At 46.9% G+C, this 25,305-nt stretch overlaps 1 protein-coding gene across 15 annotated transcripts in view; it reads left to right on the top strand.

Moving 5' to 3' along the window:
- Positions 1-25,305, top strand: part of EPHA5 (EPH receptor A5) — a 257,107-nt gene that overhangs the window by 91,332 nt on the left and 140,470 nt on the right. The gene's annotated exons all lie outside the window — the stretch shown is intronic.

The following is a 25,305-nucleotide window of genomic DNA, read 5'->3' on the forward strand; positions in this document are numbered from 1 at the left end:
CTAAAAAAACTCACTTGGGAGTGGGAAAATAAAAGGTTAATTGGTTAACTGGTTATCTGGTGAACTTTAGGCTTCCAGAATGCTAACTTGGTAACTGGTTAACTGGACAGACAGCAGCATGGAGCTGGATGGCAGGAACGTCACGAGGTTAGGGCCGCATGCAAGGCTGCATAGAGAGCAGGCAGGACTCGGCTGCACCGTAACAGCCCCAGACCCAGATCCCAGACCTGTCTCCCACAGTCCTGCTCCCAGTGGACCCAGATCCCCTGCCTTGGCTTCCCTGCCTCCACCAATGGTTAACCAGTTAAACAATATAATTTTAATCATTTAAATGGTAAACTGTTTGGATCAATATTTACATCCCTACTTGGGAGTTTTTTCTGTCCACTCTGGCTGCATTTCTGCTTAGAAATGAAAGTCTAGAAGAAAGACCCAAATGTGCATGGTACACTGAAAACAAGTCATGCTACTGTTTGGAATAATCCAGCATGGGGAGGTTTTGTTGTCGGTGAAATCCAAAATAGCATGGAGAAATCAAGATTGAATGTGAATGCTGAAAATGAGCAGGGAGCCCGGGCGAGATGCATAATTGTATCGGGATATTTTTAGTTCCTCTTATCAGAAAGCTTGCCTCGATCAGAAACTCTCCCCATGAATTTCTGAAAGCAGTGCTTGTCTTGGTCTTTGTTTTCATGGGATGTAATGAACTGAACACAAACTGATTTGTTTCGAGAAAGCTTCTGTGCTACTAGCTAGGGACATAAAGAATTTATGCTGAAAATGTGTGTCGCGAATCGGAATTATGTACCACTCACGGTTTTCCTATCAACCCATCCACCAACCTCTGCTTTTCTCTGGGGCAAAACTTGGGGGAGGGGGAAGATGGACATTAACATCTCTAAAAGGTATATTAAGTGTCTTAGGAGGAAAATAATAGTCAATAGTTCATTACCGCTTTGGATATAGGGGAAATGAGAGTGGAAAATTGCAGAGAGGATCTAGGGTGTGGGCTGAGTAGAGCTAAGGAAGAAGAATAGCTAAGTCTGAGGGGAAATGTTTGGGCTAAATATTGGGCTACCATATTGTTAATTTCTTCGTTAATACAGACAAACCGCAGGAAAGGGATGAGCTTTTGATGTTGGTCGTTGACTGGATTTGGTTTTACAGCAGATTTAGGAAAGGCACCTGACCTCAGTAATGTAAGCCCTTCTCCCCTCTTCTTTGTGTATGGCTTGTCTCCTCGAAAATGAACTCCGAGACTAAGCGGTTTAGGTGATGGATGATGTGAAACTGAGGATTTTCCACTTAGGATTGGTGGGTCCAATTGACCTCAAGTCAGCAGTGAACGGAAGTTGTTACTATTTGGTGAACTATATGGGATTATTTTGGGGTGTGAATGCAGTTGGTGGTTTCTTTGTTCTTTTCCTAGTTGATGGACACCATATCCCAATATTGTCAACCCCAAATGTGCCCATTTAATGAGTCAGGCACCCCAAAATCATAAGACTGGCTTAAAATCTCAATGTCTTAAAAATAGTAAATGTGGGGTTCTTTTAATTTGCCTTCTGGTTTGGGGGAATGTAGCCATTGGATATTCAAGCTCTTCTCTGAAAGTAGCAGGGCTAGAATCCTTCTTTGTTTTTAAATGAAATTGGAGGGTCTCTACAATCACATAATTCCAAGGGTTTGGAAAAACATTAGGAAAAACACCAACTAAGGCAAGACCTGAGAGAATGGGCAATTGTGATAAAATGCACCATCACAGTTGGGCACTAATTTTATAACCCCTAGTTATGGGGACTGATGGGAGAATTGTTGGTATAAATTCTATGGCCTGTATGATGCAGGAAGTCCAACTAGATGCCCGTAATGATCCCTCATGGCTTGAAAACTGATCAATAATTGGCATCCTTCAGGTCATTCAGAAGACAGGCTAAGGAACTAAATGAGCCCAAAGACTGAACTGACTTCCCTCTTCTAGAAGGGGTCCCCAGCAGTGTGTTTAGATAGAGGGCCATAGATTGGAATCTACACTGCTGTTACCGATGCGCATATATACACACACACACACACACACACACACACACACACACACACACGTTGTAGCGGGTTCACTCACTTCTACGCACAGCTGTCTCCCTCAGGGTGGCTTGTGGGGAAGTCACTAGCTGCTCTGATGCTGACGCGGCCCCTTTTGGGGGGGGATGTTCTTTTCAGGTCACTGCCCTCTGGTGGTGACCACTCCGCTCTTGGTCTGCACCCCCTTCCGGGGGGGGGGGTCATTGTTCTTGCTTTGGTCCTCCCTACTCCCTGGAACCCCTAGTTCTTCCCGGGAACACCCAGCTCCCTCCTGGAACACCCAGTTCCTCAGCGCCCTCCTGGCCTCAGTGGCCCACTGCCAGTCCCTCACTAGCCCCTCAGGGCAGACTGCAGTTTCTCCAGGCCCCTCCTCCCTGGCCACGGGCGCACCTCTGCCTGCTTGGTTGCCTCCTGCAACCCGGCCTTGCAGTCTTATGGCCTGGGGCTTCCCTGGCTCAAACTCCCCCAGCCCACCACAGCTGCCTCCATGCAAGCCGCGGCTGCCTCCTTGCAGCCCTTGGCCTCAGGCCGGGTAGCCTGGGTTTGTTAGTCCAAAGCCTCTCTCATTGCAGGCAGGCTGATCTCACTCCTTCTTCCAGGAGCTGCTTTAATAGCCTTCATCTGGGCCCTCCTTAACTGCCTCAGCTGGGCTTCCCCCTGACTCCAACTCCTAGCCCCTTTACAGGCCAGTGCAGGACAACGCCCTGCCACTATATATATATATATAAAATATTCTCCAAGGACAAGGGACTTCATTCTGTAGGCCTATATATATATATTTTTTTTGGCCAGCACTAAATAATGAAGTAAAAATAAGTTCTTATCCAGGCTCTGGTAAATTATTTAAGATCAATACACTGTGCGTATTCTTGTTTCCTTAGAGATGCTTACGATGAAACGTCGTACGACGTTACACACCGAATGCTCATTATGCGAAGTTTTCACAGATGACAGCATACCGACTAACACATTAGTGGGGGGCTGTGAGAAAACAAATCCATAAAGTTCACAAGAGACATTGATTATTCCGTCAGTGCACGGTGACGTATGAAAATAGCAGCCCTTCTTTTGCAAGTCAGTCGGCGCAGCCTGAAGGAGGAACCAAAGTGAAAGGGACGCTGTTGCACGGAAGTGAGTTGCCCCGCAAATGCAGAATGACAAAGGACTGAGGAATTGGGTTATCGTTGGCTCGTGTGAGGGATCTCGGTCGCGTAACTCACTTAGAGCAAGGTGGGAAAAATATGGCCCACAGGCTGGATTCAGCCCACCAGATGTTTTCCTCCAGCCTGCCGTGACTTTGCAGGCCAGGGCTGGAGGAAAATGTCCGTGGCCCAGCAGGGAGCTCAAGCTGTCTGCTTGCTTGCTCGTCATGCTGCTCCCTGAAGTGCCACGGCCGGAGGTTCCTGGCAAGCATGTCTCCGCGTGCCCCTTGGAGGAAAGGGGCAGCACATTTCAGTGTGATACCCCCACCCCGACACCATCTTCACAGCGCCCATTGGCCAGAAAGCACCAGATTTGGGCCCCTCCTGTACCCCAATCCCTCCCCGGAGCTGCCTCCTGCACCCAAACTCCGTCCCACACATGCCCGTCTGTTAATAAAAAGTGCAGCCCGTGAACCCTTACCAGAACACTTGGGGTTGCGAAAATTATTTTCCACCCCCGATTTAGATCTAGTTGCCATGGGGTCCATGCAGGGCTGGATCGACTGAAGAAACTTTCCCAGCAACTCTCCTTACTCACCTTGGTCTGGTGGAGTACTGGAGTTGAGGAGAGAGTGATGGGTGGTTGATTTAGTGGGTCTTCCTCACTAGACCCACTAAGTCGACCCCTGATGGATTGATCACCACAGCATGGTTCCACCTCATAGTGAACATAAGCCCCTTAGTTCATTAGGATCAACTTTCCCAAGTGTCTCCATGTAGGCAAACCTTAAAATCCTACCACAAACAACGAAGCATGGAAACTATTTTTAAAAACACCTCAACATGTCGAATGAGCCACTTTCTTTCCTGGGTTTGTCTTTGGGAGTGGATGATTCAATGTCATTAGCCCTGCTTCCAGTTGCAATGGAGTTGGTTCAAGATAAGCGGTAGCAAACAATGCTTCTGCAACTGACAAGACTGGGCGTTACTAACTGGCAGATGTTCCTAGCCATTTTGGTGGTATGGGACTCACTACGCTCCGCTCCCTTGCTGTGAATTAAATTGGAGTTGCGCTGCATGATCTGTCTAGAGTTCTGTCAATAAGAGAGGGGCTGATAATTGTGTTAAATTCATTCTGCAAACATTTAGAAATGCCTGAATGCCATTTTCCACGTACTGGACTTCACATTTTTCCTGGGGCTGATATTTCTATAACACAGCCTTCTGGAAAGCTGGGATTCCTGCTAGAAGATTTACCGGCATCTTAAGCAATGCCGCCGGACACATGGTAGCTGGCGATGCCTCATGTTTTGTGAAACCGTATGATGCGCCTACGTAAATCTGCATGAGCGTCTGATGCGGTTTAACAATCTACTGCACACCTCAATGTAATGCCTTTGGACTGACTTGTCCGTTCTTTTTCAGCGTGGCATGAATGGAATGGCCCAACAGATGTTTTTGAACAGTATGCCGTGACAAGAAAGAGTTCCAGGGTTTGACTGGCCACAATTGGATCTTTTAACATTATTGCAGATCCTTGCAGATCACACAAGTCCTTGGATAATGGCAGAATACCCCATGGAACATTTTCCCCCCAAAGATAAAGCTAGCAAAGTTTTTTAAAGAAGCCCAAAGTGAATACAGTCAAAGGTACAGTACAGTCAGTGGCTAGATTCCAAGTTCAGTTACATTGCTGGAAAACAGCAGTAACCTCATTAAATCCAGTGGAGTGGCTCGAAGTTTACGTGGGTGCAAGTGAATGTGAAAGCTAGTCTCAAGCAATTTTTGACTTAGCTTGGAAGAAGGAGAGAGTCAGATGGGAAGGAAACCTTCAAACTGAAATTGTACAATGCTAGAAAAAGTTTCCCAAAATAAAACCACCAGCAACATTATGTCTCCCTTTATAAAAAGGGTCATGTGAAATCAATGTGTTCCTCACTTTAAATCTCATCCCGGGCAGCTCTAGTATAGCACGGCCAAAGTGTTCTTGTAAATAATAATTAGTATTCTGCCCCAAAGATGCTGCCAGAAAATGTGTAGTATAAATAGATCATCCCCCGCCCCCACCGTTTTGGCAGTCTTCCAGCAGACCACCGCCCCAGGCTGTCTCGTGAGTTTCATTTTGCCACTGGTGTTTGGGCCTGTTTAATCTGGAAAGATTTGTCTTCACTAAGGACAAGCCAACATATTATCCTCTGTGTCAGTGTTATAAAGAGTGTTTGACAATAAACATGTATCTGGAGACATTAGTTCACATAAGGGCCATGTCTAGATTACGTTCTATTTTCGAAAGAGGATATGCAAATTCCATGGGATTCCTTGAAGAATGAGGTTTATGCAGTTTTCTTTTTTAAAAAAGGGGCTTTTTCCCCAAAAAAACCCGCATCCAGACTACTTTCACTTTGGAAAGATCCTCTTTCCAAAGCGAGATCGGAAGACGAGATGCAAATTCCCACAGAATTTGCATATCCTCTTTTGAAAATAGAACGTAGTTTGGACGTACCCAAGGAGTGTTCCAAAGATTGTTTTAAAAAAAAAAAAAAAGTCCCCAGCCAAAAAGGTCGCCAATGCTAATCGCGAGCTCAGCAGCCTAGCAAGGAAGGGAAGGAGGGAATGAATGAAATGTAAAGGTAAGGCGAGTCATTGGGAATGCGGGGGGGGGGGGTGTGTTCTGGCATGTTGAGATCTGATTCACTGGGTGAAGCTCTGTGAGCTAGTTGGAGCAGAAGATCCGTGCTAGATGGGTGTAGTCAACAACTCTGGCCCCAAATCCATGCTCGTGCCTTTAGAAATGCCGAACTGAAGTGAATGCGAGTGCACCTCATCCTAGGTATAAAGGGCCATTGAAAGTGGCGTGTGTCTTGTCAAGATGCAGCAGATGCAGTCAGGTTAGCAGGGGGAGTGAAAAGAAAATGCTTTTCCATTCCGGTCATTAAATATGCAGTGTTTCCACACGCTGAGACTGAAATGGTATTTAAAGAACTAAAAGCTAATTATAGTGGGTGCAAATATTCTCCTCTCTCCCCACGGCTCTTCTGAGCTGGGGGTGAAATTGCCAGAATAGTCAGACTAGGCCCTGAGGTGGAGATCAAAGGGCGTGAGTTGCCAGAGCCCCAAATCCATAGGCAGGGCCCTCAATAAAAACACTGAGCATCCTGCGGGATTTTTGAAAAGTGCTGGAGGAATTAAGTCTCCAGCTCCCACGGAAAAATCTAGCTTCAGTGTTCAACGTTGTAGCCCAAATTCTCTTATTGAAAATGAGGGGGAGTGTTAAGAAGACCGAAAATATTTCATAACAGAAGCTGTTATGTAGAAAATATTCAGTATCTTTCAACAGCTGGCCTTTCTCTCAATGTAGGTAAAAGCTCAAAGGAAGTTTGGAACACTTTTTTTTTTTTAGGTCAGGAAGTCTATTTTGGGTGTGGAACAAGATCTTATTTGACCCGGGAAGGAAGAAATAAAACACAAAGGCATGCAGGTAAACCTTCACACCGTCAACCTGTGGAACCCCTTGCCAGAGGATGTTGTGAAGACCAGGGCTTTAACAGAGCTCAAAAAAGAACTAGACAAATTCATGGAGGTTTGGTTCGTCAGAGCTTATTAGCCAGGATCGGCAGGAATGGTGTCTCTAGCCTCTGTTTGTCAGGGGCTGGAAATGGGTGACAGGAGAGGAATCTCTTGATGATTCCCTGTTCTGTTTACTCCCTCTGGGGCACCTGGCATTGGCCCCTGTCAGCACACAGGACACTGAGCTAGATGGACCTTTGGTCTGACCCAGTCTGGCTGTTCTTATGTTCTTATAGTATACTTCAATATGGAGGTCATATGGTATTTCTCTGGGCTGGAGTCCAGGAGATTAGCTGTGCTACTAGTATTCTAAATTATGCTGGTCAAGTTACTTAATCTGTGCTTCCCCCCTCCCCCAATTCTTTGTCCATCATGTCTGTTGGACCACAGATGTTGCTGGACCAGAGAATCCCAGATTTTAGAGGTTCAACCTGTATTTTAAGTGTTTTTTAATAGCTGTTTCCTCCTTGGGTTAATGCCTTCCAATGGGGCCTGCTGTGTGAGTCTTCTGCCCCCAGAAAGTAGGTATTTTTCAGAACCTGGGTCCTGTCCCGAGTCCAGATGCCCACGGTACTGCTTGAGCCTTTCAAAAAGCTCCCCCCTTAACTTGATATGTTCCCCTGAACTAGGGATGTGAACAGGTAACCGGTCAGAATCACCCTCATCAGGTGGGGAGGCACTCCTCCCCTCCACCCGGCCCCACTGAAGCGATTAACTGGTTAAACGTAGCATCTAATTGTTTGGCGGATGAAACGGGATTTTGCTAGGGATGTAAAAAACGTTTGCGAATGTATAACTGCCATTTTTTTTCGGTTACACATGCAGGGGGGAGCCGGTGCTTGTGGGGAGCCAGCTTTGAAGAGATTTTCTAAAGCATGCGCAGGGAAAGCCGGCTTCCCGCATGTACCGCCTCCGCCCTCCCCCCCCCACCGTTGCCTATCAAAGACAGCAGCTTGGTGAGGGGAGGGGGCAGGTGGCTCTGTGGGGGCTGGTCCTTGGGGGCTTTTAAACCGACTCCCCTAATCATCAACTCCCCCACTCACTGTTGCCTATGTGGGAGGCGGGGGGGATGGACCCCGCACCCATGGGGAGCTGGTTTAGAAGCCAACTCTCTCCAGGCACCGGCTCCCGCCTTCCTCCTCACCTCCTGCTGCCTCTGAATCAGAGGCAGCAAGGGGCAGGGACGTGTAACTGCTGAGTCCAGGCCTAGGGATTAATTATGTAAATGGGTACACGCTAACGTCCCTGGACTTTACATCCCTCCCCAGGGCAGAGACGGATTTTCTTCTCCCTTCTGGGTTGTGTCCAGTTGGGATCACACTTGGCACCTAATAATTAATCTCAATTGAGGGAGACCTCAAACTCCAGCTTCCCTGGCTGTGGGTGGCGGGAGGCCGGGTGTGAGCAGAATGAATAGAAGCGTTACTGTAAATCCAGTTCTTATGCATTCGTCTACCGACGCCTATAGCCTCCCTCGCTGCAGCCTCTGTGCGCCTTACTCACAAGACTTTCTGCCTGCCCCTTGTCTCCATCCAGTCCTGTGTACCCTGTCAAGTGATTAAAAAGATTCTCTGCTCTAAAGTTTGAAGGCTTGGGTATTAATATCCTGTTGGAGGAAAATGCGGCTCTATGGCTCTTTCTCATTTCCTTCCAGCCGTGGTGCCTAAGAGCTGCTTTGTGCAATTTCATTTCATTTTATTTTATTACCTTACTCTTTTTTTTTAATGATTTTTGTGCATAATGAAAACACAGCAGATCCTGATCAAATACAGGTCTTACGATAGAGGAGTTTTTAACATAAAGACAATTTCCAGCTGTAAATATTACATTACGTGGTGGGGAGGGGAAAGATTGTCTTACAATCATTCTTAATAAAAATGTAGGAAATGGACAAGGCCGGGGAAACTGTCTGATTGGCTGGTGCAGGTTCCCGCGCCTACAATTCTACAACAACATCTGCACAGTGAGGAATTACTTAGCGTTGCCGACATGTGTTGCCGACATGTATTGCCGCTGGGAAAGACAATGACCCTGTTTTGTAAGTGGAATCGGGCATGGCAGAGCTTGCGATTGTTGAGTCAAGTGCTTGAGAAATGTGGCCTTTGGCCTCCTATCTCACCACAAATCCAGGGAACGAGGTTATCTCTCAACAGCTGCGCAAACTGGTGTCTCATCCCTTACTCATCAATAACCTCCTAACTGAGCTATGGGCGCTACAGAGTTGTCTACACCACCTCAATGGTTGATTGGCCTTCAAAGGTGGTCAGGCATCATGTGATCTTCCAGTGACAAACCCTGTGGTTTCCCAGTTTGAGATCCACACTGGCTTATTTTTTTTCTCATCAGAGCACAACTTGCCCCTTTCCTGAAGAGCAAAGTTTACAATTTTATTTTTCCAATGCTGCTGTTGCTTTCTCATGGCTAGCTAGCATCCAGTTTTGAGTGGGCATGTAGAGGGTCACCAGAAATCTTTCTTCTCTCCAACTTCAAGGCAGAATCTAGGCATGTCCCCATGGGGAAGGGCAAGCACTATGTCCTATGAATGATGCATCTCGTATTAGCCAACCGAAAGGGGAGAGAGGAGAGGTTGTGGCTTTTGTCCCATAAAGTATTGGACAAAAGAGCAAGAGAAAAAACATGCTGCATCTGTTCCAAAGGTAGCAGAGCTACCAGGTGCAGATCTGCCACAGTCCTGTCCAATGCACCTCTGGCTGCAAGAACAAGAGCCAATCCCTTAGCTAGCATCAGTCACAATCACAACAAAAGAGAGAGCATGGGCTGTCTTTTAGTTGTTTGTTTACACAGTGTGTACTGCAGTGGGATCCTGGACCAGGCACAGGGCCCCTGCATGCACCAGTCATGCTCATAAAAAAGCAGTGAAATGTCTGAGAGATCTTTACACACACCCCCTACGCAATCAACCCTCTGCCATGAAGAGATGAATTCCCAGAGGGTTGCTGGTACATTTGTATTTTGTGTTACCAATGAGCCAACTCTCTGTGCCACGAGTCTGAGATTTGGGGAGCATTCAGTGTCTCCATCAAACTTGTCTTAATCGAGAGAGAATTCTGCAAAATAAAGAATGGTATTATTTGGGATTTTTGTCCTGGAAATTGGGAGTGGTTTTATAGGGACGGAGGGTAGGGGTGACCGCCTAAGGCTTTGAATGGGAGTATGCTGACTTTCCCTACTTTGCATCTTCCTGTAGAAAGCATGGACAAACTATGGGCACAGTTCACCTTCAAATTATTCAGTACGGGAAGGAAATCGATAATCGTTCTGCCACTCTCTAGAGCGCAGAGACTGCTGGGCAGAAGAGCAAGGAAAACTGGTGCCATACAGGCCGTTGGAAAACTTGATCGAAACCCCAGCGAATGGCACTTTATCATCCTTAGAGTGGCACGCAGCTGTGCCATCTGTCAACCTCACTCTGGCAATCGGTGGCTTTGCAGTTATCCTTTGTCTCGGGTTGTTTCATGTACTTTTCATTGGGGTGGCCAGCGTTGCATGACCGCAGGGCTAGGAATGAACTCCTTGGCTCGCGTCACGTGGCAGCAAGGAACAGAGGCGGGGCAGGGGTTTTCCGGAAGGAAAAGGTGTTGGTTAACGATCCAGCGGGCAGTGACACAGAGGCGTCGGCCCTGCTTTGTTCACTTCTGTCCAGCCAGGCTGCCCAAACCTGGGGGCTGGGAGGAGACCTGCAGAGATGGCAGGAGGCAGCGGGAGGGCAGAAGGTGGTGGTGGTTCCAGATACAATAGGTTGTCCCTGGAAGATGATGACTTGACCAGCTGACTGTGGTACACGCCCTTCAAGAGTTCTTCGGATGTGACCGAAAGCCTCTTGTAGCTTTTCCATTGGTGTTATGCGGCTGCCGGATCAGACCCGTAAAGCTCTTGATTTTGCATTCATGTGCTTGGAGTGAAATACTGTGCGTGCTTATTTTGCTGAATCCTTATTTTCACGTGACCAGGTGTAGGATTAAACTCCTGCAGGATTTCAGCTCTTATATTTATTCCAGTTTGGAGGCTCAGCGTTCAAAGAAATGTTTTGTTTTGTGACTGCTGACACCTTCAGATTGGACAAATTACATTAAGGCGTTGTTGCAGAAGGGGGAGAAATTGTTTCTGGGCCAACAGCTTGTAAGTCAAGTCTTGAGTGAAAACAGTGCTGGAAAATAGGGCTAATTATGGGAATGTCTGCTGACCCTGAACTTTTTGGAGGTTGCTACTGGGCATAGATCCAACTAGGGATTTCTTTGCTAGGCAGGCAGCTCGCTAAAATCCCTGCCATGGGTTGTCTTCTGCGCTGCGGTGCGGCTTTTTCCTCTCCTGGACTTGGTTGGTTTTGTTTAAACAGCCCCCTGCCCGAATGGGCACAGTTGACGGAAGCTCTTGATGTCATTCCGTTGAGCAGTCTCGGCAGAGTGGAGTGCCAGTGGAGAATCTGGCTGACGTGCCGTGGGGTGTTTTCCACAGGCTTCTGGCTCCGCACGCTTCGCCATGCTGTAATCCAGTGTGATACTTTGCTCGTTCATTTCATGAGTGCAGCACTCCTAGTTGAGATCTCAAAGTGCATGCTGAACTATCGATTACCATCAATTGTCAGTGCACTCAAAATTACACCACCTCTGAAATGTCTGGAGATAATTGCCAGTCACTGAGAAGTCAATACGATTCCTTGGGCAATCAGATACTTGATGATTATTTGTTCTGTTCATTCCCTCTGGGGCACCGGGCCTTAACCACTGTTGGAAGAAAGGATACTGAGCTAGATGGACCTTTGAGCCAATATGGCCGTTCTTCTGTTACGCTTCACTTCTTGAATCTTTTTTCCAAGTTTCCTGGGGTCAGAGATGCTTGTAATTCTTTGCCATTCCGTGAATATATTGGTCTTCTTCGGAGTTCGTCTTTTTCTCCTCAAACTTCTTCTGGCTGTGTCTTCCCATCATAACCTCTGTCTTTCCCACTCTTTCTTGCTGTTCTCTTCCTCCCATGCTTTCTTGGCTGGGCATTATCGCTCTTATGACATGTCCAGCCCACCTCAAACATGCCTTCTTCTGACCGTGTGACACCAGGAGTGCCAAGTTCCCCTTCACTTTCATAATGTCTTCATTTCTACTTCCCAATTGTCCACTGTTCGCAGGATGTTAGTTTCTATGACCTCTGTCTTCTTTCCTTCCTTTTCTAACAGCCCCACCGTTCCTAAACCACAGAGTAGGCAGGGGCAAACACCTTCAGCAGAGGGCATCCAGCGAGCCAAAGTGAAGAACTGTGGCTCCAACCATATGGGAGGTGGTGGCAGTGGACAGTTTTGGTGGAGTATTGAGGAGGTGAGTTCCAGAAGGGTTTTGGCATGAAGATGACAGAAGAATGCCCATTGCACACCCTTCCATCCTCAGCCAAGCACTCCCTCATGTCTCTTGCCTTCCACCATCTGTCCCTGCTTCCGGACTATAAACAGGGACATGCCTTTCTCTCTGAGTTCGTTGGGGTAAATTCAGTTCATAGACAGCTGCCTGCCAAAGCAACCTCCTGGGCATTTGTTTGGAGAGCTGATCCAGTGCACAATTGTACAATTGATGGCATAACATTTTCTTCAAAGATATGTAAATTTGGAAAGGACTCTGTATCCTCAATATCGCCGGCTGCAGATCCTGTTCTGCCTGCCCTTCCTTTACTACCCATATGTGTGATGCGTTTTCAACTCTGGCTCATACTCATCCTTTTCTAGCTAAGTCTTTCCTGCTCATCTTGCACAATAAACAGTTGTTCACAATAAGTCTTGCCTGAGGCTCAATGAATGTCAAATATGGGTCAGAAGCACTTTGTCAGAGGCCTGGAGTGGTTTTGACCCATGAAATCTTATGCCCCAAATAAACCTGTTAGTCTTTAAAAGGTGCCACCGGACTCCTCGTTGCTTTTACAGATACAGACGAACATGGCTCCGGAGGTCAATCTTCTAGCGTTCGATTTAAAGGGTCTACTCTAGGCCCGTGAATTGAATGCTGAGGGCATCCCCAGCCTGCGTCTGTTAATCCTCGTTCTGAGAGTAAGGGAAGCTGCCGACAGTGTTTGCTCCCATTGGCTTCTGTTACGCAGCGGATTCCCCCTCAGGCGTACAGCCCTGTCATCATCGGGGTTACCTGCAAACATTCGCTCCCTCTTCGCTCAAAACCCAGTGCTGTCCTTCCTCAGATCCCTTCTGCTAACAGTCTACTGGTAGTCCCCGTGAGTCCTCCCCGGCTCAGTGGGAATCGCTTGGCCCGGAGTTTAGTGGAGAAGGAGGGGGACCCGGTCCTGGCCCAGGACCCTAAAGGAAGCGAGCTGGTTTCACTGTCTGGTGGGGAATTTCCCCGTAACTCACCAACCCTCGGAGAGGGGTTTCTCCTTCTCCTGCCCCTGTCTTGGGCCACTTCATCTTCTCCTTGCAGTAGCCAGTTTGGTGCGGGTCAGTGTGGAGGCCTCACCAGTTCCACCTCCCGGACTCTTCCCAAGCCAGCTTTTCCTTTCCCCTGGCCGCCTTCCGCTCTGTCCCCTCCTCAGCGGGGCTGGGGCGCCATTTAAATCGCTGCCGAACACAGCCCCGGTCCGCCGCCCCATGGCCCCACCCCCGGCTCTCCCTGATGATGTCAGCTGATGTCTCTCCCCTTCTTGCTCCCGACGGGTCCATGACAGCCCCGGAGCATGCAGGGCAAGACTGCCGGCAGGTAGCGCGGGGGGCCGGGTGTCCGGCCGCTTCAGGGTCCGATGCCTCCACAGCAGTGTTCCCTGTGGCGCACTCGCCAACGATCTCTTCCCTCAGAGGCAGCGAAGTACGCGGCGCTGGGGGCTCTGCCTGATCGGAGTCAGGTGCCCCGTCACAGCCTCCCGCTGTGTGGATGCCACCACTGATTGGTTTAAGCTGTTGCATACCTTAAGTTGACCTTTCTGGTCTAGTATAGACCAGGCCTGAGAGATATATGAATAGATCCCTCAAGAGGTACCAGTGAAACTGGAGCACTTGGGCTACAGAAAGTGGACATATCTTCATCTTGACTGGAGATATCGTATCAAGAGTTTTGGCATTCAGCGCATCAAGGGGAGGAGATTTTGAGCTCTGTGGCTTACATTTGGCTTCTTTTGGCTTCCCAACTTACAGCATTTTCCAGTGGTTGAGATGGTCTCCTTTTGTTTTGGTGCAGTTGGCATCAGAAATAACCATCCCCAGAGGTGTTATTTCACCAGTCTTAGTGCTGGGCACTGCTTGATGGCTGCTATTTTGATGTCTATGTAATTTCTGAGTAAACACTTCCAGCATAATCATCTGCATAGATCTCATTAAATCGTTGGTCCAGGTTTGGTGGTAGCATGAATCGGTGTGGTTCAGCCAATGGCCATAATCTTAGCAGAGGTAACTCAGGGGAGAGGAATTGATAGTTGCTAGATTCCAGAGAAGAATCTGGCCTATTATCATGATGACTGATATTCTATAGACTGGACAATCACCAGTGAGAGATGGTCGAGGTTTACTTGGCTGTATCTCAGTTGCAGGGGGCTGGATTAGATGATCTCTCAAAGCCCCTCCTATGATTTGATAATAATTAATAACTTTATATAGTAGTCATTGGAAACAAAACTCTTTTGAGGTTTGTCCATTGTGTATTATAAATAATACAAGTTTGGAACAGTTTCAGTTTTTTAACAAGTGACTTCAACAGTGCATACTTCACTGACGTTCTTAGAGCATAATGAACTCCATGAAGTTTACTTCAAGTTAAATGCTTTAAACAAGCATAAAAATAATTGCTTCTGAAAGTATTGCTTTGAGGTCTCTCTATTGGCCTTTGTTAAAAATGCAAAACGCCATTACGGCACCTTTATCTTGTGCTGGGTGCAATAGAAAATAGCCAACAATATGCAGAGAGAAAAGCTCTTCTATTTTCATGTTGTTTTAAACTAACGTCCTGAGCTGACATGGAACGGCAGTAACCGTGTGCGTGTTATTTTGCCTCCCTGTGCAAATTACTTACTAATTTCCCTTTATGTGATGTGCTGAAATTTGTTCTTTCACTTCAACGTCTAGCCTCCCACTTACGAGGGAGGTCAGGGCTCTGGCCTCCTCTTGAATCCCAAATGAGGCTTGTCAGTCAAGCGTAGCAAAATCTAATCTCATCCAGAGAAAAAGAGGAAAACAGACCAGAAAATGATCTGATTTTCCGATTTCATGGCCAAGGTTACCCTGGGAAGTGCCGAAAGTGGCATTTAGAGCCCGTAACGAAGGTGGCGTGCCAAACTAAGCACTAATCACAGTGCAACCGTGCGGAAAGATATCGCTTTAACAATTTTACAGTTGCTAAGTGTGGAAATTGTAGGCTGGGCAAGCCGCTGAAATTGGTGGCAATTGGTTCAAAGAGCTGGAACTGATGCTCAACGAGAAAGCATTCTTGGTGACTCTTAACCGCTGATAAAGCCGATGTTTGTTTTAGCTGTTCAAACAGAAGGCTGGACAGCTTCATTAAAGACCTAGCTTTTCTGTGGAAATGAAAACCAAACCAGCACTGCGTTGCAAGAGGACCTCCCTGATAGACCGATATTATGGAGGTGATTCTGGCTTGTTGTACCATTTAAAGGGAAGGGGAGAAGTCAATGCCTATGGATACAGTTTGAGGAAGAACTAGAATCATAGAACACTAGAACTGGAAGGGACCTCAAAAGGTTGTCAAGTCCAGTCCCCTGCCCTCACGGCAGGACCAAGCACCATCTAGAATTCCGTGGTGTCCATCACGCTAGCCACTACCCACATGTAGCCATTTTCTGGTTGAGTATGGCTAGTTGGCTTCAGAACTAATTGGACACCATGAATTTAGACCATCCAGGAGAGATGTCTGTCTAACCTGCTCTTAGGAAAATACTCGAGAGTGCTGTAACAGATAAAGAGCTAATGTGGTGATGAAAATTGCTTCTACAGACCAGAGTAAAGGCCCACAAGTTCCCAAGCAGTCCCCGTGCCTTGGCCAGCTCACTTAGAACTCCTAGAAGGAAAGGAGTAACAGAACCCTCCCCGAGGTACGTTCCACGAGGATCCAGACAGGAAGGACTGTGACCTGCCCAAGTGATGGGCCACATCAGAGTGTTTAAGCTGGCAGGAAACATAAGAAGCTGTCTGATTGTGTTGCTGGTTGAGTATGGCACCCATGCAGTTGTGATGGGGATCTGTGGAAATGCCCTGACGTCTTCCCTCCGCCATGTTTCCATTAGGGTCTTCGATGCAGGACCAAAGCAGAGACCTGTGTAGGGGTATTTATAAAACATACCCTACACACCATCAGAATAAATATGCAATGTAGACACAGCTCAGGGGTATGTCTACAGTGCAAATTAAAATATGATGGTGGGAGAGGGAAGTGTATCCATGACAGTTTTGTTCTAGCTAGCAATGGTAACAGAAGCAGTGAAGACGTATTCATGGTTCCAGCCTGCTCTGAAGCCCAGGATTGCCGCACATTCTTCCCAACTCTAGTTATTGTTTCATCTCAGCACTTTAATATAAGGAAATCCAACAGTTCCACCCTCAGCTGCTGGTAGATTTCTCCTCATGTTCCTCATCTGACATGTAGCATTTCCAATAATCTTGCAGACTTTGGGGGGCACTTGCCTATTGCAGTGTGTTTCTCTCTCTGCTGCGTGGATCCTTATTTCCACATGACTTTTTGTTACAAGTCATTTTCCTGACTTGCCTTTCCTAAATCAGCAGGGAGAAAATAGCAAGAGGAAAGTTGTAGACTCCTATTGCAATCAACGATAGTGTAGCCAGCTTCATCTGGACAAGAAAGGAATTACAGTGCCTGGTATTTTCGTGGTATAAGGGCCGAAGCCAGAGGAGACATTGATATAGGAGGTTTTTTGGGTAATGGTCTTAGTTTTTCCCCTCTGACAACCATGAACTAAGATGCAGAGGTAACACTTTCTGATGATGATGTAACTGTCACGAGGCTTAGATGTGAAACTAATATTACCCCTTGTCCAGAGATGGTTCATTTTCTAGGGCAACAGGTGAAATCTCACCTGATTTCTCACCCAGTTCACCAGCCCGGAGGAAAGCAGAGAGAAAATGTCTCATGCAAATAGGCAGGTTCCTCCTGTAATCACAAAGACAGATTGCGGAAGATGCTCAGGAGTTTCCAGCCCTGGTTGCAACAGAATTGCTGCTTCGTTCCTTTTCTGTAAGCGCCGATTCATGGTTTCCGACCACGTCCAGCCATTGCATCATTTATCCAGAGACAGTCTGATGGGAATTCATCAATCAATCGATTCCCCTCCTGGGCAGCTTGACCCTTAAATTCCCTCATGTCACTATGGTAAATAGCTATCGGGAAGTCCTGGACTAGAATATGGATGAGAAACAGACAGATTCTGGTTTGCTTTTAGATGGAGGCATGTCTGCTTGTTCTTGAAGGCTATATGTTTGTGTTTCAGTCTGCATCGCAGATTAAATTAATTTCCTCTCCCACTCCACTCACGTTTTACTGGGATGAAGGCAGTCACTCCTGTTCCCAGCCCCCAGCGGAGTCAAAGGAACTAGTCTTTCTAGGCGAAGAGGAGACTCTTCCATGGCTACATGTAAGAGTTATAACACTCTACAGCAGGGGTCGGAACACATCTTACCAAGGTCATCCGCTGGTAGGCCACAAGACGTTTTGTTTGTTGACCATCTGCCCCCCGTGGCTCCCATTGGTTGGGACTTGTGAACCTTGGCCAATGGGGACAAAAGGGGGCTGTGTCCATGGATGGTCAATGTAAACAAAATGTCTTATGGCACGCCTGTGGATTATCTTGATGGTCCATGAGCCAAAGGGTCCTGACCCTTGTTCTAAAGACAAAAGACCTCCCAAAATGGAGTCTGATTGGCCTTTTGTTTCAGCCAGTAGCCCGTGGGAGTGCCTGGCATCTCTAGACCTCCAGGAGAGGTCTCTTCTGGGATCACGCACGGACCACAAAATGAATTCTGGTTGCTGCTGTCATCTTTGCCTCTTTCTTAATCTGTTCCCAGATGTGGCCCTCTCTGTTGGTCCCCACTCAACGCCCGCACAATGAATGGAGTTAAGAGTTCCTTGTTTCCTTTGCAACAGCAGGTTCAGCTCTGGACCATTATATGGTCGTGGGCTTGCACGCTGGATCTTAGTAGGATTATTTGCTTCAAGAGCGTCAGGCAAATGTAACCATCGGAGCAGTTTTAATAATCTGTAAGCAAACTACTGAATGAGGAGACCTTTATCTGCAAGGGGGGCTCCTTCATGGCCTCCCCAGCTGCCTGGGTTCAAAGTTGTTATAGGAGGTCAGGGACCTGTTTGACATTTGCCTCCCAGGCACACAAAACTTCCACAGAGGGAAGGATTCAGTGCGTTTTCCCCACCCCTCTTTGGAAGGCCTTGTTAGAGACTGTGATTGTCTTGCCACCCAGTAACAGGCCCATAACGAGAGGCTTTTGATGGCTGTCACTCTGTGAGAGGAGTGAATGAAGTTAGATGACAGTGATAAATTGCTTGCCAGGATGGCTCAGGAAGGGGTTAGGCAGGGCAATTGTCTGCCTCGAGCAATGCAGAGCAGGTGCACATGCACCTTCCCGCAGTAATAGGAAGTTGTGACAGGGCGCTCGCCCTGCACTGGCCCTTTAAGGGCAGACCCCGGCCTGAACCAGGGCCGGGGAGTTTAGCCCAGCTGAGGCTGTACTAGTCCATTAGGGCCCAGCTGGGCGCTATAATAGAGGATGGGCTGCTGCTGTGAGGGGAAAGCAGTGAGAACCTGGCTGCTGAGGGAGGAGGAGGCTCCCTGGAGCTAGGGCAGGGCTGGGGGAGGCCAGGCAGGGCTAGGGGAGCTCTGGCCAGCAAATCCTCAGACTGCAGGGCTTGAAAGAAGGCCCGATGAAGGAACATCCACCCCCGGAAGGGGGGCTCAGAGACAGACTTGGGCACTGCCGGAGGGCAGTGTGGCGAAGAGGACGCCGCAGCCGGGACTAAAGAGGGGAGACACCACCCCAGAGAAGGCACCCTACCCGCCGAGGGAGCCAATTCCTGAGGACAGACGGCAGGGGGGTTACGGTGGTGAGTGAACCCCCTCACAGAAGTGTATTCTGTTGCTCTTAATCCGTGCGTCTAGGGTTGAGCACCCGAGAGCTGCCAAATATTGCTGGCTCAGTATGGTGTAAGGGAAAGCTTTAGAAGGTGCTATGTTTGCAACCAGCAGCGGTATGTTAATTTCTCCAGGAAACAGTACAGCAAGGGGCTCCCAGATGGGAGAAGTCAGTGAAACTCCACTCAAAGAAATAGAATTGTGCTGTGGAATCTCCATCATTGGAGATATTTAAGAGCAGGTTAGACAGACACCTGTCAGGGATGGTCTAGATGGTACTTGGTCCAGCCATGAGGGCAGGGGACTGGATTCGATGACCTCACGAGGTCCCTTCCAGTTCTAGAATTCTGTGTTTCTATGATTTGCTCAGTTGAGTGCTTGGCTCTATATTTCTTTTCCTCTCTCCTGCAGTGTCTTCCCTTCCCTTCTTCCCTTTCCCTTGGTTCTTGCACTCTTCCCCCCACCCCCCCCCCCAACATCCTCATCCCCTCCAATTCTTGCTTTACCTTTCCCTCATAGTTCTCCTGCTCTGTCTGTTCTCTACTTGCACTCTATTCTTGTCTTTTTTGACTTTATAAATCATTTGTTTCAACTACAACAAATAGAGCCTTAACCCAAGATTCATCAGACTCCAGAAATTAAGTACAGACAGTTAGACTAAAGGAAGGGGCAGGGAGTGACATCGATCGTTAGGGTCTATATTAGTCACAGACTGCTAAAAACTCAGCCCTAATTGCTTTCAGTTTTTTGACTGCTCCCTTTCTAAGAGCTGCTAGTCATTCTTAGCTGTGAGGTCAGCCATATCACTGGTCAGGCATCAATATTTGGTAAGGATGGCCTTTTCCATTTTTGCAGGATGAATTTGTTCGCGACCAACGCTGCATGTTGGAAGCAAGCTGCCTTGCTAACCTCCAAAGTAACTTCCAGGTGTCAGTGTGACGGAGTGTGGGTAACTTGCTGGTTGCTATACTAGGCTTGGGTTGTGAGTGACCTCCACTGGCTGCTGTCTGTACCACGGCCCAGCCTAGCAACCAGCAAGGTACCCACACTACGTCACAGTCAGGAATATGGCCAAGAACAAAACTTGAGAGAAAGGGCTTCAATTTAGCATCCAGTATCAGACAGGTCCTTTGACCCACCTCATTGTAGAAATTATTGACAGAGGGGCAGTCCTGAAATAGCGAGGGCAGCAACAAAGGGGTGATGTTTCCAACAGTGGTCAGCATGTATGAGACCGCTTATCATTAGCCTAGGTGGGGATCAGTATCTTTGGGGGGAAAAAATCTTGTGACGAATAAGTCATCATGTCGGGTTTATAGTTGCTTTTTTTAAAATGTTACATTGAATGGTAATTTTGTTGAGTTGGAAAAAGTTGTGTATCCAAATTTGCGTTCCAAGCAACTCGCAAAGCATCAAACTTTGGGGCCAGAAACACAGAAAATGATACTGCTGGCTGAATAAATCGAGGACGTTTCCACCAAATGTGAGAAAATTTCTGGTGTTCCCAATGCCTCGGGTCCAAGTCCATTTGGGAGCGAATGCTTTAATTGGAGATATTTCCATGTACCAGAGCAGAACGAGCCAGACTGTTGCCGAAGATCAATGAATAGAAGTTTATCCTTGTCCATTAGCTGCAAAACATCCATAATTATCCTCCCCAGACTGGGGTGCCAGATCTGGGAGGAGGTGTGGGTGTAGGAGGGAGACAGAGGGTTTGGGTATGTTGAGTGGGGGGGGGGGGGGGGGGAGGCAGAGAGTTGGGGCAGGAAAGGGCTGGGGTGGCAGAAGCAGGTTGTGGCCAAGAGACTTATTTGCCAGCTGCCAAACTAGCCTGCCTGCCTGCAGAGCTTAAAATGTTCCCAGCCAGCCAGCCTGCCTGGCCATGTGCTTCTTGAATAACTGAGCACAGGAGAGGGGGTATGATTCTTTTAGCTGCCTGTTATTCTAACAAGCTCACATTGGCTGGTTTCTGCCAGAAACCGGCCAATGGGAATGTGCTGGGGGCGTCGTAGCTCCTAAAACTTTCCCCCTCCCCTCCAGTTTCAAAGCAGAAATGGAGTCCTACAGCTGATTTTCTTCCCAGCGTGTGGGGCTGCAGGGCAAGCAGGTGAGCCTGTCTCCACGCTGGATCTGGGGGCTTGGCGGGCCAGACCCGGCCCACGGGCCGTATTTTGCCCAGGCCTGATCTAGGTGGTGCTTGGTCCTGCTGTGAGGGCAGGGGACTGGACTTAATGACCTCTCGAGATCCCTTCTAGGTCTATGAGTCTGACATCTGCCATCATTTCCAAAGTCTACTCCATAAAGGAAAAAAATCAAGTTTTCAGGTATTACTATAGCAATATTTCTCTCTTGAGAATCAAAAAACCTAGAAACTGGAAGTCCTACCCAATCTCTATACTGGACAAGCTGCCAGTTCTTTCAGACGTGTCTCCTCCAACATGGCGATGACGGCATTGTCTTTTAAGCATTGGGTATATTTTGTGATCACTTCAATAAAACCCTTTACCTTCCAGGAAACACGCTGAATTATCTAAGCCGTCGTTAGAAAAGTAATAGGCTAAAATATAAAGTTGCCGAGTCAATCAATGAGAAATGGCAAATTTTCCTGAGCAGTGTACAGTCCTTGCATAGTTAAGCAGCACAAGTTGTACTATACAGAGGTGGGGTGTTGGTTGTTGGTAGATATTCTACCCAGTGGGAAGGAAATTCCCAGCATAAGTGGAATGGGAGGAGGGCAGAAAGTGGAGAAAAAACCCCAAGATAATGAAGAGAGCAACACCTATTATGGGTTGAACCTCTCTCATCCGGAACCCTTGGGACCTGACCGGTTCTGAAGAAGAGAATTTTCCGGACCATGGGAGGTCAATATTGTGTAGCAGCATTGCTGACCCTTCTACTACTTACTATGCTGTAGGAAGACAGTATGGGGTACATTAGAGCTAAAGAACAGCACAGAACCCTGAGAGCCAGGACTGAAAGCTGTAAACAAACTTAATGGGACCGTGGGAAACTTGGCCGTACGCATGCTAAGCGGACATCCGGCTAACTACAATCATGCTGGACCCTGGATGTTGCCGGTCCAGAGAGTGCCGGACTAGAGAGGCTGAACTTACAGTACCATACAGTCAGAAAGAAAAATCTATTTAAAGAGTCCGTCCCCATCCCATTTGACATGCGAGGGTGGAGGGAGGGGGAAGAAATCATGTGAAACTTGGAGGTCTGTATAGCTCCTGGGAGCCCACACATTTCAGCTATAGATAATCATCTAATACCAATAGACCCTGATGCATTAGTCCAGCCGGACGCCCCATTTAATGAGGTTAGGATTGAAAACATAATTACTAATGAAATGATTGATTTTTTTCATTGATGGTCCTTTTCCATGAATGAAAGCAATAGGAAGTAATTGATCATTCTTTAACCCTTCTGTGGTTATATCCGATCTCCGAATGCAGTACAGAAATTCCCTATGGCCGTATCCTTCCTCGTCTGCCTCCTCTTGTGATGGGGAAGTTTGCAGATATTTGAAGTATATTTCTCTCTGCTGATGGGAGCTGAATACTACTGTCTTTTCCCCATTCTTAACAGGGAGTGTTTCCAGGCTTTTAACGAAATACTTCATGTCTATCTTCCTAACCAACTGTTTTGCTTGATTAAAGTTGCTCTCATTGCAACTACAGTACTGGCGTGAGCTTGAATGAGCAGAGGTTTCATTGCTGGCGGTTCCTATCACAGCTCTTTTTATTTCCTCTGGATTTCTGGCCTGGTTGCTGAGTGTGTCGTAGAGTTGCCAGGTGTCCAGTATTTTCACCTCCTGGCAGGGAAAAAAAAATCAGAAAATACCGGACATTTTAGGTATCGGGTATTTTCTAATTTTTTTTACCTGGCAGGAGGCAAAAATACCGGACTGCCCGGGTCAATATTGGACACCTGGCAACCCTACTGGTAATCCCTAAACTGTGTCTTTAGGTGTCATGGAGGGCGAGGGCGGGGCAGAGACAGGAAGGGGTGGGGCTTGAGGCACAGGAATGGACAACCGCCAACCCCAACTTCTCCAGCCAGGGATGGACCACAGGCCGGGAGTCTGAGGCCCACTGTGTAAGGCCTGAATGTTTCCTTTGTATTTTACTATATTTTTGTGACCAAATCTGAAAAATATGCCACTGCTCTGCTAACGTTTTTAACAGTCCAGACATTTTCATAAGTGTTTCACTGTCTGAGTTTTTGCCTTACTTTGAAATTAGCATGTCTTAAAGCAACAGTTATCAAGAACAATACACAGGACGTAGGCCTGGAAATGTAAAAATCTCTCAGCCCACATAGACCCATAGCACTTTCTCTGCAGGCACATGCAAAATGAAACAATCATTTTCATCAACAGGCCCTTTCTGTTGTCTATCTTGTTACCTCACACGGTGGGCAGACTAATCAATATAATTTTCCTCCACGGTCTCATTGACAATCTCTTTGAGTTCAAACTTTGTATGCATAAGTAAAGAAATGTTTTCATCCTTTGTGTCGCAACATACAATCTAGAAGGAGGGCAATACGAATGCATGACTTGCTGTTGAAAAAAGAAACCCCACACAAATGCCACCAACGAGGGTAGAAGTCACCGGAGAAGGCCACAACTAGATATATTTATGGTGTTGATTGCTGATTTGATGAAATAAGAACATTGTTTAGGCCTACTTGAATGAACGTAATTTCATCTAATCAACCTTTTCTAAATTGGCCTTAATGGACTGCTATAAATACGTAATTTCTAAACGGCAGGATGCGTGGGAAATGTCACTTTAACGCTTTCTGTGCTGGTGCCAAAAGGGTGCCTTTTTAGTTGATTAGGCTTGCAAAGTGTTTGTTCTTTAAAGAAATTAAGATCTTCATCCCTCTCAAGATGAAGGTGGAATTTATTATTCACAATCCACAACATAGTTGCTTGGTGTGCTTGCTGGCATGTTGAAGTATTACCCCCCGGAAATCAGTTTAGAGTTGTCCCATTGAATCAATAAAGAAGTCCTTTTGTCTTTTTCAGAGGCAAACCTAATCAGCTGGTTCATTCTCACATCCCTACTGTGGTCCTTTATTCCCCTTTCTTGAACACTGAGAATCACAGCTTCCTATGCTAGGGTCCTGTTGGTCTGTACAAAGAGAACTCTAGAACATTACAAGGTTCTTCAAAATCCTTCATATCTCGCAAAGACAAGACCTGAAGATGTACCTAAAAGGGGGTTACAGTGAGAAGGGAGCAAAATTGTTCTCCTTGGCCTCTGAGGATAGGACAAGAAGCAATGGGCTTGAATTGCAGCAAGAAAGGTTTAGGTTGGACATTAGGAAAAACTTCCTACCTGTGAGCAGTGCTTTTTTTGCAATGGTACTGCCCAGAATGGTGTACCGTCACCATTTTTCTCAGCCCACAGAAAGGGAATGGGTGAGTGGTGCAAACTGCCGAGCTTGTTAAGAACTCTGATCATTTTAATGCTGGCCTGCTTACCTATTTTACTGCTAATCCAAGAAAGACAAGAGGCACTGTGTCAATGGGAAGATGTCAGTGGAGACTGATGTTATCCAGCTGGTTGAGGCCAAACCTTAACACAAGCTCTTTTGAACCTTGCCAGTGGCTAGCATAAGACCAGGAAAACCTTCCAAAGAGTCTGTACCATGGATTACTACGCATGAGTATAGGATTTTTTCCCCTCACTGAACGTATTTGTAAGTGGACCATGAAAAATCAAAGCAACATCACAGGGTAGTGATGCAACATGCAGTGGTTTCATTCGAAGAAGGAAAAAAAAAACCCACAAAGCAAAATAAACACACAAAAAAAAATCCAACTTGTCAGTTTCGCCTTTGATAACCGTTTAGTGGGACCTCAGAAGTAGCAGACTCCTCTGTACTCAATATAGGAAATTTCTATGGTGCCCTTCAAACATCAAAGCAATGCTACTTAGTTTTCTCAGGCAACTGACAAGTTTTTAAGCATGACGACCGCGTGGGAATCTAAATTCCAGACGAGATTAAATCCAGATACTGCCTAACAGCAGGGGCTGATACATGGATGTATTGCAAAGCAGCAAAACAAATGAACAGCAAAATTAATTTGGTTTCTATTGGGTTAAAAAAGAGATACTCATGTAGTTTACAGAGTTCAATTTTTCATACTCGTTTCAGTTAATCAAATGCTCTGTTGACACACAAACTCAGTGTGGTACATAATTTTGAATCTCTGTAAACATTTTAAAATCTTCGTTTGCAAGGCTGGGTTCTTTTAGCTGATTCCCACATGCATTTTTTTCTGGAATCATATTCCTTTGTAAAATGTTTCATTGCTGAGTGCTTTAGGACACCGTTGTTGATTTACAACCCTACACATAGAGTCAAACAGAAAACATGGTAGTTAGCCTACATT

Source organism: Pelodiscus sinensis, chromosome 4 (genome assembly GCF_052426305.1).
Source record: "Pelodiscus sinensis isolate ZL-2025 chromosome 4, ASM5242630v1, whole genome shotgun sequence".
In the NCBI taxonomy this organism is placed as follows: Eukaryota; Metazoa; Chordata; order Testudines; family Trionychidae; genus Pelodiscus; species Pelodiscus sinensis.